Here is a 10,823-nt window from a genome sequence, read left to right on the forward strand (position 1 = left end):
TATAGATCAGATCGCTAAGTGTTACAATGAATTTGTGTGAAAGTTGCGAGAGAGCAAGTGTCAGAGTGTAGCGAGTGTGGTTGTGATGTCCTAGTTGATCTGATATACCCACCTATTTATAGTAACGAATTACAAACAATAATCCCTACAAATATGGGCTACTCCGAATATTCCATTATGAACGTTATGGACCGAGTAATACGGCTTCAACGTCTTCCCTTGAACGACTTGGACCGAGTCTTCCGTGGAATAGGTCTTGTTAACGTTACTAGCTTCTAACCCACGTGCCTGCATATAATTCATTAGTAATCCCGAGGATACCATTCAGGATGTTACCAATATCCTGAACTAGCATCCCGGATGTAAACAGATACAACATAAACAAGATATATATCAAGATATTTTCCAGGATATGGGCTCAGAATTTCACCCATAACACTAGTGAACTATTAGTGTATAATTTTTTTTTCAAAAATTTGGGCATGGTGTCTCTACAATGTAGAAATCCCCCATAAGTTCACTACTTTATTAGACATCCTACATCTACAATCATACTCATGTTCAAGACAATTAGCAAATAACATTATGAACTAGCAAGTGGGTATGAACAAACATCAATAACCTCAATCTTCACAATGCACCATCAAAATACACAAATTAAACTTCCATACCTTGATTTGAAGATGAACAAGTGCTTATGAAACAAAAACTCCAAAAACCCCCAAAAATTTCGAACTAGGGTTTGGGATTCGGACCCAAAGACTATTTTTCTTGTAAATCTCTTGTCAAAATCAGAAACTACGCGAAATTTTAGTCAAGATAGACTCCGATTTCACTTAGTTTAGACAAGAATTGAAGGAGTTATGGAGGATTTAAGGTTGGGGAAGAAGAAGTTCTTGTGGTGGGTCTTGAGAGCGATGATGGTGATAGAGATGAAGAATAGATTGTGTGGATAGGGAAACTTCACGTGACCTGATGTGTTTTTGTGTTTTATTATTATTATTATTATTTTTTTTATATGTACAAGCCGTAGGGGTGTTCAGGATTCGTTTCGAATTCGAAAAATTCGAAATTCGTTTAAATTCGATTCGATTATCAAGAATTCGTTTCGATTATAAGAATTCGAATTCGATTCAATTCGAGTCAAGTAAATCGAATACGAATCGAATACGAATTTATAATTTCAAATTCGATTCGATTCGAAATTCGAATAAAAATTGTACATTTATATTTATTATTTTTATATATAATAAATATATATCTTTTATTAAGCTACACTATAAATTGTTTTCTAATTTTTTTCTAATTTTTTTCCAAGTATTAAAATCACCCATTACATGACCATAAGTAAAACCTAATTAACAAATCTATCAATAGATTTCTAAACATAAAAATATTAACTTATAATGTGGAGCGATTATTCCCGGCTTCTCGTTTTGAATTTTAGACTTGTGGTACTTTATTTGAAACTTTTTAATGTGATATCATGTTTTGTGGCTGCTTTAAAATTTATGTTTCATTTTTATAGTTTTTTACATGTTTTAAAGAATCTGAATTAATCGAATTTATTCGAATTCGATTCGAATTCAAAATTTTAATCGAATACGAATCGAATACGAATTGGGTTTTTTATTCGAATACGAATTCGATTCGAATTCGATAGGTTTTAATCGAATTCGAATCGAATACGAATTCAAGGAAAAATAAAAATTATTCAAACAATTCGATTCGAATAATTCGAAAATTCGATATTCGATTCGATGAACACCCCTAACAAGCCGGACCCCAAACGACGGAAACTGATTTTCACCGTACCGTAAATTACGGTCTCACCGTAATTTACAGTGAGACCTGAACCTCAATTCTTTCACCGTAAATCAGTAATGAAATACCGTAAAGCCCAAAATATTTCAACAACCACCGTAAATTACGGCCATACCGTAATTTACGGTACACCCTGGGCATCTAAGGTTTCACAAAAATTAAATTTTTTAGGTGACTTTTTTATATTTTTTAGTTTTTTCCATTTTTTTTATGTTTTTTAATTTTTTCAAAAACTTGTAAAAATTACCCTACCCCCTCAAAAATCCCGTGTTGTCCTCAACACAATGTTAGAGTAATTCGTGACCCGAACGTCCCCACACTTGTTTCAAACACGGATTTCGAAGAAATACGGCAATTGTGCAAATTATACAAAACAAAGAAAACAAAATACTACTATGTACACTACCAAACCTGGGCCTCTCATTGTTGTTCCTCATCGACCGGGCGCAAGATGTAGCCCGCTTTGTCAAGCTCCAAGTTGTTGATGTCGTTCCCCTCCAAGTACGGCTTCAAGCGGTGACCGTTCACCGTTTGTTGTTTCAATGTTTGCTCGTCTTGGATGTCTACATCACCAAATCTCCCAACTCTCCGAATGACATACGGACCCATCCATTTGCTTTTAAGCTTGCCCGCGAACATTTTCAATCTTGAGTTATACAACCAAACTTTTTGCCCCACTTCGAATGTTTTCTTTCTCAATTTTGCATCATGCACTTTTTTGAGCTTATCTTTATACGCCGATGCACATTCATACGCCTCATCTCGAATCTCTTCTATCTCGCTCAATTGCAACTTTCTCAACTTACCCGCCTCATCATAATCCGCGTTGACCGTCTTGATCGCCCAATGTGCTCTATGTGCCAACTCCATTGGCAAGTGACAACCCTTACCATACACCATCCGGTAAGGCGTTGTGCCAATAGGAGTCTTGTAGGCCGTTCGGTATGCCCACAATGCATCATCTAACTTGCTCGACCAATCCTTTCTATCCGTTCTTACCGTCTTCATGAGGATCTCTTTGATTTGACGGTTGGACACTTCGACTTGTCCACTTGTTTGCGGATGGTAAGGTGTGGCAACTCGGTGGTTCACGCTATACCTTTTCAATAATTTCCCGAAGTTGAAGTTCTTGAAATACGAACCACCATCACTTATAATAACCCGCGGGATTCCAAAGCGAGAAAAGATGTTGGATTGAACAAATTTACAAACAACCGAATTGTCGTTTGTTCGTGTTGCAACAGCCTCAATCCACTTCGAGACATAATCCACCGCTACCCAAATGTATAAGAAGCCATTCGAATTCGGGAAGGGACCCATAAAATCTATACCCCATACATCAAATATCTCAACAACCAAGATTGGTTGTAATGGCATCTCATCCCTCTTCGATATACTACCCATCTTTTGGCAATTTATACAATTTCTAGCAAATTCACACGCATCCTTGAAAATGGTGGGCCAATAAAACCCACATGAAAGAACCCGATAGCCTGTTTTATGCCCACTAAAATGACCCCCACATGCGGACGAATGGGCATGGGTCAAAATTTCCAACACTTTTGTTTCGGGCACACACCTTCGTATAACTTGATCCGGTCCAATCTTGAAGAGATCCGGTTCATCCCAAATGTATTGCTTCACTTGAACCATGAATTGTTGTCGACGCTTTTTGGTCCAATGACTTGGGATGGCACCCGTGGCTAAGTAATTGACATAATGAGCATACCACGGTGCAACGAAAGTGGAAACGGCTAAAAGTTGCTCGTCGGGAAAACTTTCATTAATTTCACTCACATCGTCGGTCCCTTCCACCGGAATCCGAGACAAGTGATCCGCCACTACATTCTCACTTCCCTTTTTGTCTCGGATTTCTAGATCGAACTCTTGTAACAATAAGACCCACCGAATCAAACGAGGCTCCGCGTCCTTTTTCTCCATCAAGTACCGGACCGCGCTATGATCCGAATAAACCACCACTTTGCTCCCCCAAATATACGAGCGAAACTTATCCAAAGCATACACCACCGCTAGTAATTCCTTCTCGGTTGTGGTGTAGTTAAATTGCGCTTCGGATAAAGTTTTACTCGCATAGTAAATCACCACCGGCTTTCTATCAACCCGTTGACCCAAAACTGCACCAATAGTGGTGTCGCTTGCATCACACATTATCTCGAACGGCTTTGACCAATCCGGTGGTTGCAAAATAGGAGCTTTGACCAAGTGTTCCTTCAAAACAGTGAAAGCTTGCATACACTCGTTAGTAAAATCAAATGGGACATCTTTTAATAACAAGTTGCATAAGGGTTTGGTGATAACACTAAAACCCTTAATGAACCGTCTATAAAAACCCGCGTGTCCCAAGAATGACCTTACCCCCTTAACATTTTTCGGAGGTGGCAAAGATGATATTACCCGTATTTTTGCCTTATCCACCTCCATCCCCCTTTCCGAAATCAAATGACCCAACACAATGCCCTCTTGCACCATGAAATGACTCTTCTCCCAACTTAGCACTAAATTTTTCTCAACACATCTTTTTAACACTTTTTGTAATTCGTTGAGACAAGCATCAAAACTAGTGCCAAAAATGGAAAAATCATCCATGAATACTTCGAGCGACTCTCCAACCATGTCCGAGAAAATGCTCATCATACATCGTTGGAAAGTTGCCGGAGCATTACACAAGCCAAATGGCATTCGCCTAAAGGCAAAGGTGCCATATGGACAAGTGAAGGTGGTCTTGTGTTGGTCATCCGGGTGTATGGCGATTTGGTTGTAACCCGAATACCCATCTAAAAAACAATAGTATTTTTGACCCGATAGTTTTTCAATAATTTGATCAATGAATGGTAGCGGGAAATGATCCTTAGAAGTGGCGGCATTCAATTTCCGGTAGTCAATACACACACGCCACCCGGTAACCGGTCGGGTGGCAATTTGTTCACCACTTTCATCCTTGACTACTTGAATGCCGGCCTTCTTATGCACAACTTGGGTGGGACTCACCCAAGCACTATCCGAAATCGGATAAATAATTCCCGCATCCAACCATTTAATTACCTCTTTTTTAACTACCCCCCGTAGGTTCGGATTTAATCGCCTTTGAGCCTCTCGTGTCGGCTTTGCATCTTCAGTGGTAATGATTTTATGCATGACAATGGATGGACTAATTCCTTTGAGGTCGGCAATCGTCCATCCAATAGCTCCCTTGTTCTCTTTTAAAACATCCAACAATGCTTGCTCTTGTGCCAACTCCAAATTTGAGGCAATAATGACCGGTAAAGTGTCATTATCCCCTAAAAACACATACTTCAAGTGGCTAGGCAAGTCTTTGAGCTCCAACTTTGGCGGTTCCTCCAATGATGGTTTCGTACCCGAATCTATCTCCGCCGGTAGACCTTCAAATTGATGAGTCCATGGCGGTCTACCTTCTTTCAACGCCATCGCATCTTGCTTTTCCTCTTCAACCCGGAGTGCATAAGCATGTACCTTTTCAGAAAAATCACACAGGCAAATATCCAAACCATCCTCCTCATACTCATGCGGGTTGCATCCGTCAACTATATCTGCCATGAAACACTCATCAACACCATTAGCATTAAAATTGTTAGTAAAAACATTCAAACGCATTTTTCTATTTCCAAAAGCCATATCAACTGTACCAAATCTACAATCAATAATAGCATGTGCGGTGCTTAAAAATGGCCGACCCAAAATTATATTTTGTTGTTGCTTAGGGTCCGCCGATGAGTAATCCAAGACTAAAAAGTCAACCGGGTAGTAAAACTCATTAATTTTTACAATTACATTTTGTACCATACCCCGAGGTAGCTTATGAGACAAATCGGCCAAAACAACCGTTGTCTCCACCCTTGCTAACGGACCAAAGTCATATTGGTCATATAAGCCCCCCCGGTAAAATGCTAACCCCGGCTCCAAGATCTAGCAACACCTTAGCCATTTGAAAATTACCAACTTGTATATTAATCAATGGCGTGCCCGGATCTTGGAGCTTAGGAGGAAGCTCCCCATTTAAAACCGCACTCACTTGCCCGGTTAAATCCACCCGCTTAGGCACTTTCTTCTTGTTTTGCCTTTTTTGTGTACATAATTCTTTTAAGAATTTTGCATAAGCGGGGACTTGTTTTATTGCATCGAGGAGTGGGAGATTTATTTTTACTTGTTTAAACATGTCCCACATCTCCTCTTTTTGAGGACCTCTCGTTACAATAAAATTTTTCTTACCCGGGTCAAGTAAAGCCGATGGAAACGGGACTTGACTCGGTTCACCCTCAACTTTTTCATTCTTTTCATTTTCACCCAAACCCGGTTTTTTAACAATAGTTTCTTTTGGTTTAACCGGTGAAATTTCATCATCACTTTCATTACCCGTAACATCCTCAACTACCCCCTCAACCAATTCGGGTGACAAATTGGCTTTAAATTCTTTTCCACTTCTTAAAACACTAACATGATTAATATTAACATTACCTCGTGACGAACCATGTGAAGGGTTTACCTTAGTGTCGCTTGGAAGTTGACCCTTACCTTTCTTCAATTCCGCCACATCGGTTGCTAATTGACCCATTTGGGTTGTTAGTGATTGGATGCTTTTATCACGAACCTCATCCTTTTGCATTCGCACTTCATCAAGTTGGTTCCGTTTTTGCATCTCCATTTGCATGCTCTTTATCATCTCCATCATCTCGTTTCCACCCGAAGACCCCCCTTGTTCTTGACCCGTTTGGTATTGTTTTTGATAGCCTTGGTTGTTTCCGCCTCGGTATCCACCTTGGTTATTGTAAAATTGGCGTGAACCAAAGTTACCTTGGCTACCTTGAAAATTCGGGTTTGCTTGATTTGAAGGGTTCCCATATCGAAAATTCGGGTGGTTCCTCAACCCAGGGTGGTAGGTGTTAGAGTTCATGTTATTGTAATTCCTACCACCTCCTCCTTGACCTTGACCTTGAACCACATGGACTTCTTCGTATTGCCCTTCCAACATCCCTTGGCAATTTTCAGTCGCGTGACCTATTTCATTACACAAAGCACAAACATCATAAATTTGGTTAGTGGTTTGAACATTACCATCATCTATGGCGTGCACTTGAGGTCGGGCAATGGCCGGTCGGGCTCTTCTTGAGGCTTGAGCTTTCCTCTTTGATGTAGTTGCCATGCTTTCCAAGAACTCCCAATCATCGTTCTCATAATTTGTTCCAAAAGTCCCACCAGTAATAGATATCAAATCACGTGCATCTTCGACACTCAACCCCTCGTGAAAGGCATTCATCAACTCCCACAATTCAATTCCATGGTGAGGGCAATTCTTTATCATCATATTGAAGCGTTCAAATGCCTCGTGAAACATCTCACCATGTTGTTGTTGGAAACTTCTCAACCCTTTTCTTGCATCGTTAGTCTTTTGGGCGGTGTAAAACTCATCCAAGAAAGTTTGTTGCATCTCCCCCCATGTATATATGGATGCCGAAGGTAACGTGTAAAACCATTTCTTTGCCTTATCTTCCAAAGAAAATTGGAATAATACCAATTTGATATCGTCGGCCGAAAACCCTTGACTCCCAAGAGTGTTGCAAATCGAGTCATAAGCCTCTAAATGAAAGTAAGGCTCCTCCGTTGCCAACCCCTTGTACTTTGGTAAACTTTGCAAAGAGTTGGTCCTTACTTCAAATGTTCGCCCTTGATCATTATGAGGAATGACTACCGGTGAAGGGTTTTGAGTGATTACAGGCCGAAAATGTGCTTCGATGCCCCTCACATTTTCTCTAAGGTGTCTCCTTGGTACACCAAACCTACCCCTTGGGCGAATAGGACCCATTGGCCTTGGTACATACCCTTGTGGTGCATTTGGTTGTTGAAATTGCTGTTGCGGCATCGGTGGGCGTTGAATTTGCCTTTGGAATTGTTGAACATTAGGTTGTACATTTTGTGGCCGGACTTGTTGCAATGGGATAGGTTGTTGCATTGGTGGCCCTTGTGGTCTTGGCCGAATGTGTTGTGGTATGAGTTGTTGTTGAGGCATTCCACCAACACTTGCCATCCCTTGGGATTGACTTTGAACATACCCAAACTCCCCTTGATCACCATAACCTCCATAAAAATACCCATCCTCATCATACCCCTCAAAATCTTCAAATCCCTCATCATAACCATCTCCTTGAATTCCCGAAGTTTGCCCAAATGGGATGGTCGAATACTGAAAACCCGATTGTTGTGGTCTAAAAGATGAAGTAGTATGCACAATAGTTGAATTTGGTGCAATTGTGAAAGTGGATGATGATTGACCCGTAGTTGGGGGAAAGAAGTGGGATAATGGTGGGATTGTGGTGGATGGGTTGTAGGTGATGGCGGGTTCAGCTTGAGTGGTGATTGGTTGGGTGACATTGGATGGTGTGAATTCGGCGGTGGTATTAGGTAATGTGGTATTTGGTGATGGTTGGGTGGAAGTAGGTATAAAGGATGATGATGATTGACCCGTTGTAGGTGGAATTTGAGAATCAGCCATGATGTTTCTCGGCGTGATGGGTGAAGTGGGTGAGCCAATGATCTTGTTTTCTCGTACTAAAACTCTGTTTTGTCTTAGCGTTCTTTCAATTTCCGGATCAAACGATAGTGGTGATGACCTGTGAGAGCCCCTAGTATGCATACACCTGAAGTACCTGCACACTAAAACACAACCAACGTAAACCCGAAAATAACAAAACAAAACTATTAAACTAACACACGTTGCGCACTACTCCCCGGCAACGGCGCCAAAATTTGACGTGATGTCGTGGTCACAATCAAATTTAATCCCAAAAACAACTATAGATAGTGGTAATAGGGTATCGAACTCAGGGAGTATGTGGAAGGTATGTCGATTGTATAGCTTTGCACTTAAACTAAAATTAGACTAAAATGCAGAAATTAAAACTCAGTGATTTAGATTGTTGTTTTGGAAGACTAAATTAATAACTAAGAGCAAATTGAAATTGGTTGTTTAACAGATTAGGAAAACAATGACCATCTTAGGATTCAGTTTCTTTAAACAATTGTGTGGAATTCCAATTAGAAAGAGTTACATAGACATAACTCGTGTATAGATAATTGTTGTGATAAAAGGGAACAAAGTACTCGGATTAGATAACGCGAGGTTGTTTCCCAATGACCAATTAATCAATAACCAACCCTAACCCTTCCCGTGATATCTCGATTGCCAACGGCACCAAGAACGTACGATTGAGACTAGAAATTGCAATACCAATTAATACGCTACAAGCAATTATGCATACACCATGATAAACAAGCAAACACAAGTTATCATTCTAGAAATTCAGACATAAACACACAAAAGTTCAAAGGAAACCTACACCTAAGATGATCACCGAAAGTTCTAGCCACTCATAGCTTGGTGCATCATCATAACAAGCAATTCAATGTTCATACAAATCGAAAACACAAACCGAATGTTAGGAATTGTTCAAAACCAAGCAAGACAGCCAAAATTCGCCCCCAAAGTGTTTCACAAACGTCCCATCATGAGGAATGATGAAAAGACCCCATCAAAACTAATTAAAGTGGCAGTTACACTTTTCCCGTCAGGCTCCACCGTAAATTACGGTATCACCGTAATTTACGGTGAACTTCAAATTGCTACGGTGTGAAGAGACTGATTTACGGTGGAGACCAAAAGATTTTCAGGTCCACCGTAAATTATGGTGGGACCGTAATTTACGGTGGAAGCCTGAGTTCAATGCTTTGTTCTTCTTTTGCTCCGCACCTCCAACCCGTTCGACTCGAGAGCTTCTAAAACTGCATTTTTCTCTCTTTAAGCCTCCAAGCCGTACCTGAGACATAGACAACAATAGTTACCTAATTCAAGATAATTACGCACATAAATGGGGGATAAACTTGTGTTTTAGCATCACAAATGGTTGTCCAATGGACCACCCGTCAGTCCTTTATATCCAGGGTTTGACTTGTCCTTTATATTGAAATGTATCATACCCTTCCATATTGGTATCTTCAATAGAGTCTTGTTCCTTATTTGGAACTTTAAGAGACCTGCGCCTTTCTTTCGCATTGCTCTATTGCCGATTACTGGCAGTTTTCAGACGATTATAGATTCATAACATCTTATCCGTCGTCTTTTAGGACAGTCCCAGATTCTGATAATTGGGATTTCCCCAACTCCTACCCAACAACGGGCGTTGACACTTTCTCCCATACAAGGTCTCTAAAGGAGCAGCCTTGATGCTTATATAATGCTATTGGTCACAGGAGAACTTAATTAGGGTGAGATAGTCATTCCAACTACTATCCGAATCAATCTTAAGGAATTAACTACCCTCATGGTTAGTCGAACAAATCGACGATCCTAGGCAGCGAAGAACGATTCTTAATCGTTACCTAGTTAGGTTGCAGTAATCAATGCACAAGCGTATGCATCGTGCTTCCCTTTATCAACAATAATCGGAGCTCTTAAAATGATGAGCTAGGATGTAAAAGCCTTTCTCCATGAACTCATCTAGTTAGCTCTCAGTTCTTCCATATCTGTTGATGTTAACCAATATAGAGCTTCTGTAATAGATACAACTCTTAATAGAATGTCAATCCTAATTTCACTTTGCCTCTCAGGAAGTAAAACAGGGTAGTTCTACTGAGAAAAATCAAGTTATCTCAATATGATAGAGGTAGCTTCCATCTTCGACCTTGGTCCACTTACCGCCGCTTGTGCCATGCAAATGACACATCTGCTTTACGAGTGCACGGATGCCTTAAGTAGAGACGCCTAGTTAGGCATTTCTATTATGGATATCTTCTTTGAATACCACTAGCTGACTTTAGTACAATATGACAATTGGTATATCTTAGTGGTTCCATGCATTAAACCTCCATACTGATCAGGCATGGAAGCAATCTATGGGACACACTAGGTTACGCCAATCCTCATATGGCGCTTTTATCAAACATAGTTGGCACTCGCAGTTGATAAAATC

The 10,823-nt window shown here is 40.3% G+C and overlaps 1 non-coding gene across 1 annotated transcript; it reads left to right on the plus strand.

The window, feature by feature from the left end:
- The first annotated feature begins 7,133 nt into the window (after nt 1-7,133).
- Nucleotides 7,134-7,239, plus strand: LOC118482998. Its single transcript, XR_004869436.1, has one exon. It is a non-coding gene; the product is annotated as a small nucleolar RNA R71 (small nucleolar RNA).
- Nucleotides 7,240-10,823: the final 3,584 nt, after the last annotated feature.

This window comes from Helianthus annuus, chromosome 1 (genome assembly GCF_002127325.2).
Source record: "Helianthus annuus cultivar XRQ/B chromosome 1, HanXRQr2.0-SUNRISE, whole genome shotgun sequence".
NCBI classification, from domain to species: domain Eukaryota; kingdom Viridiplantae; phylum Streptophyta; class Magnoliopsida; order Asterales; family Asteraceae; genus Helianthus; species Helianthus annuus.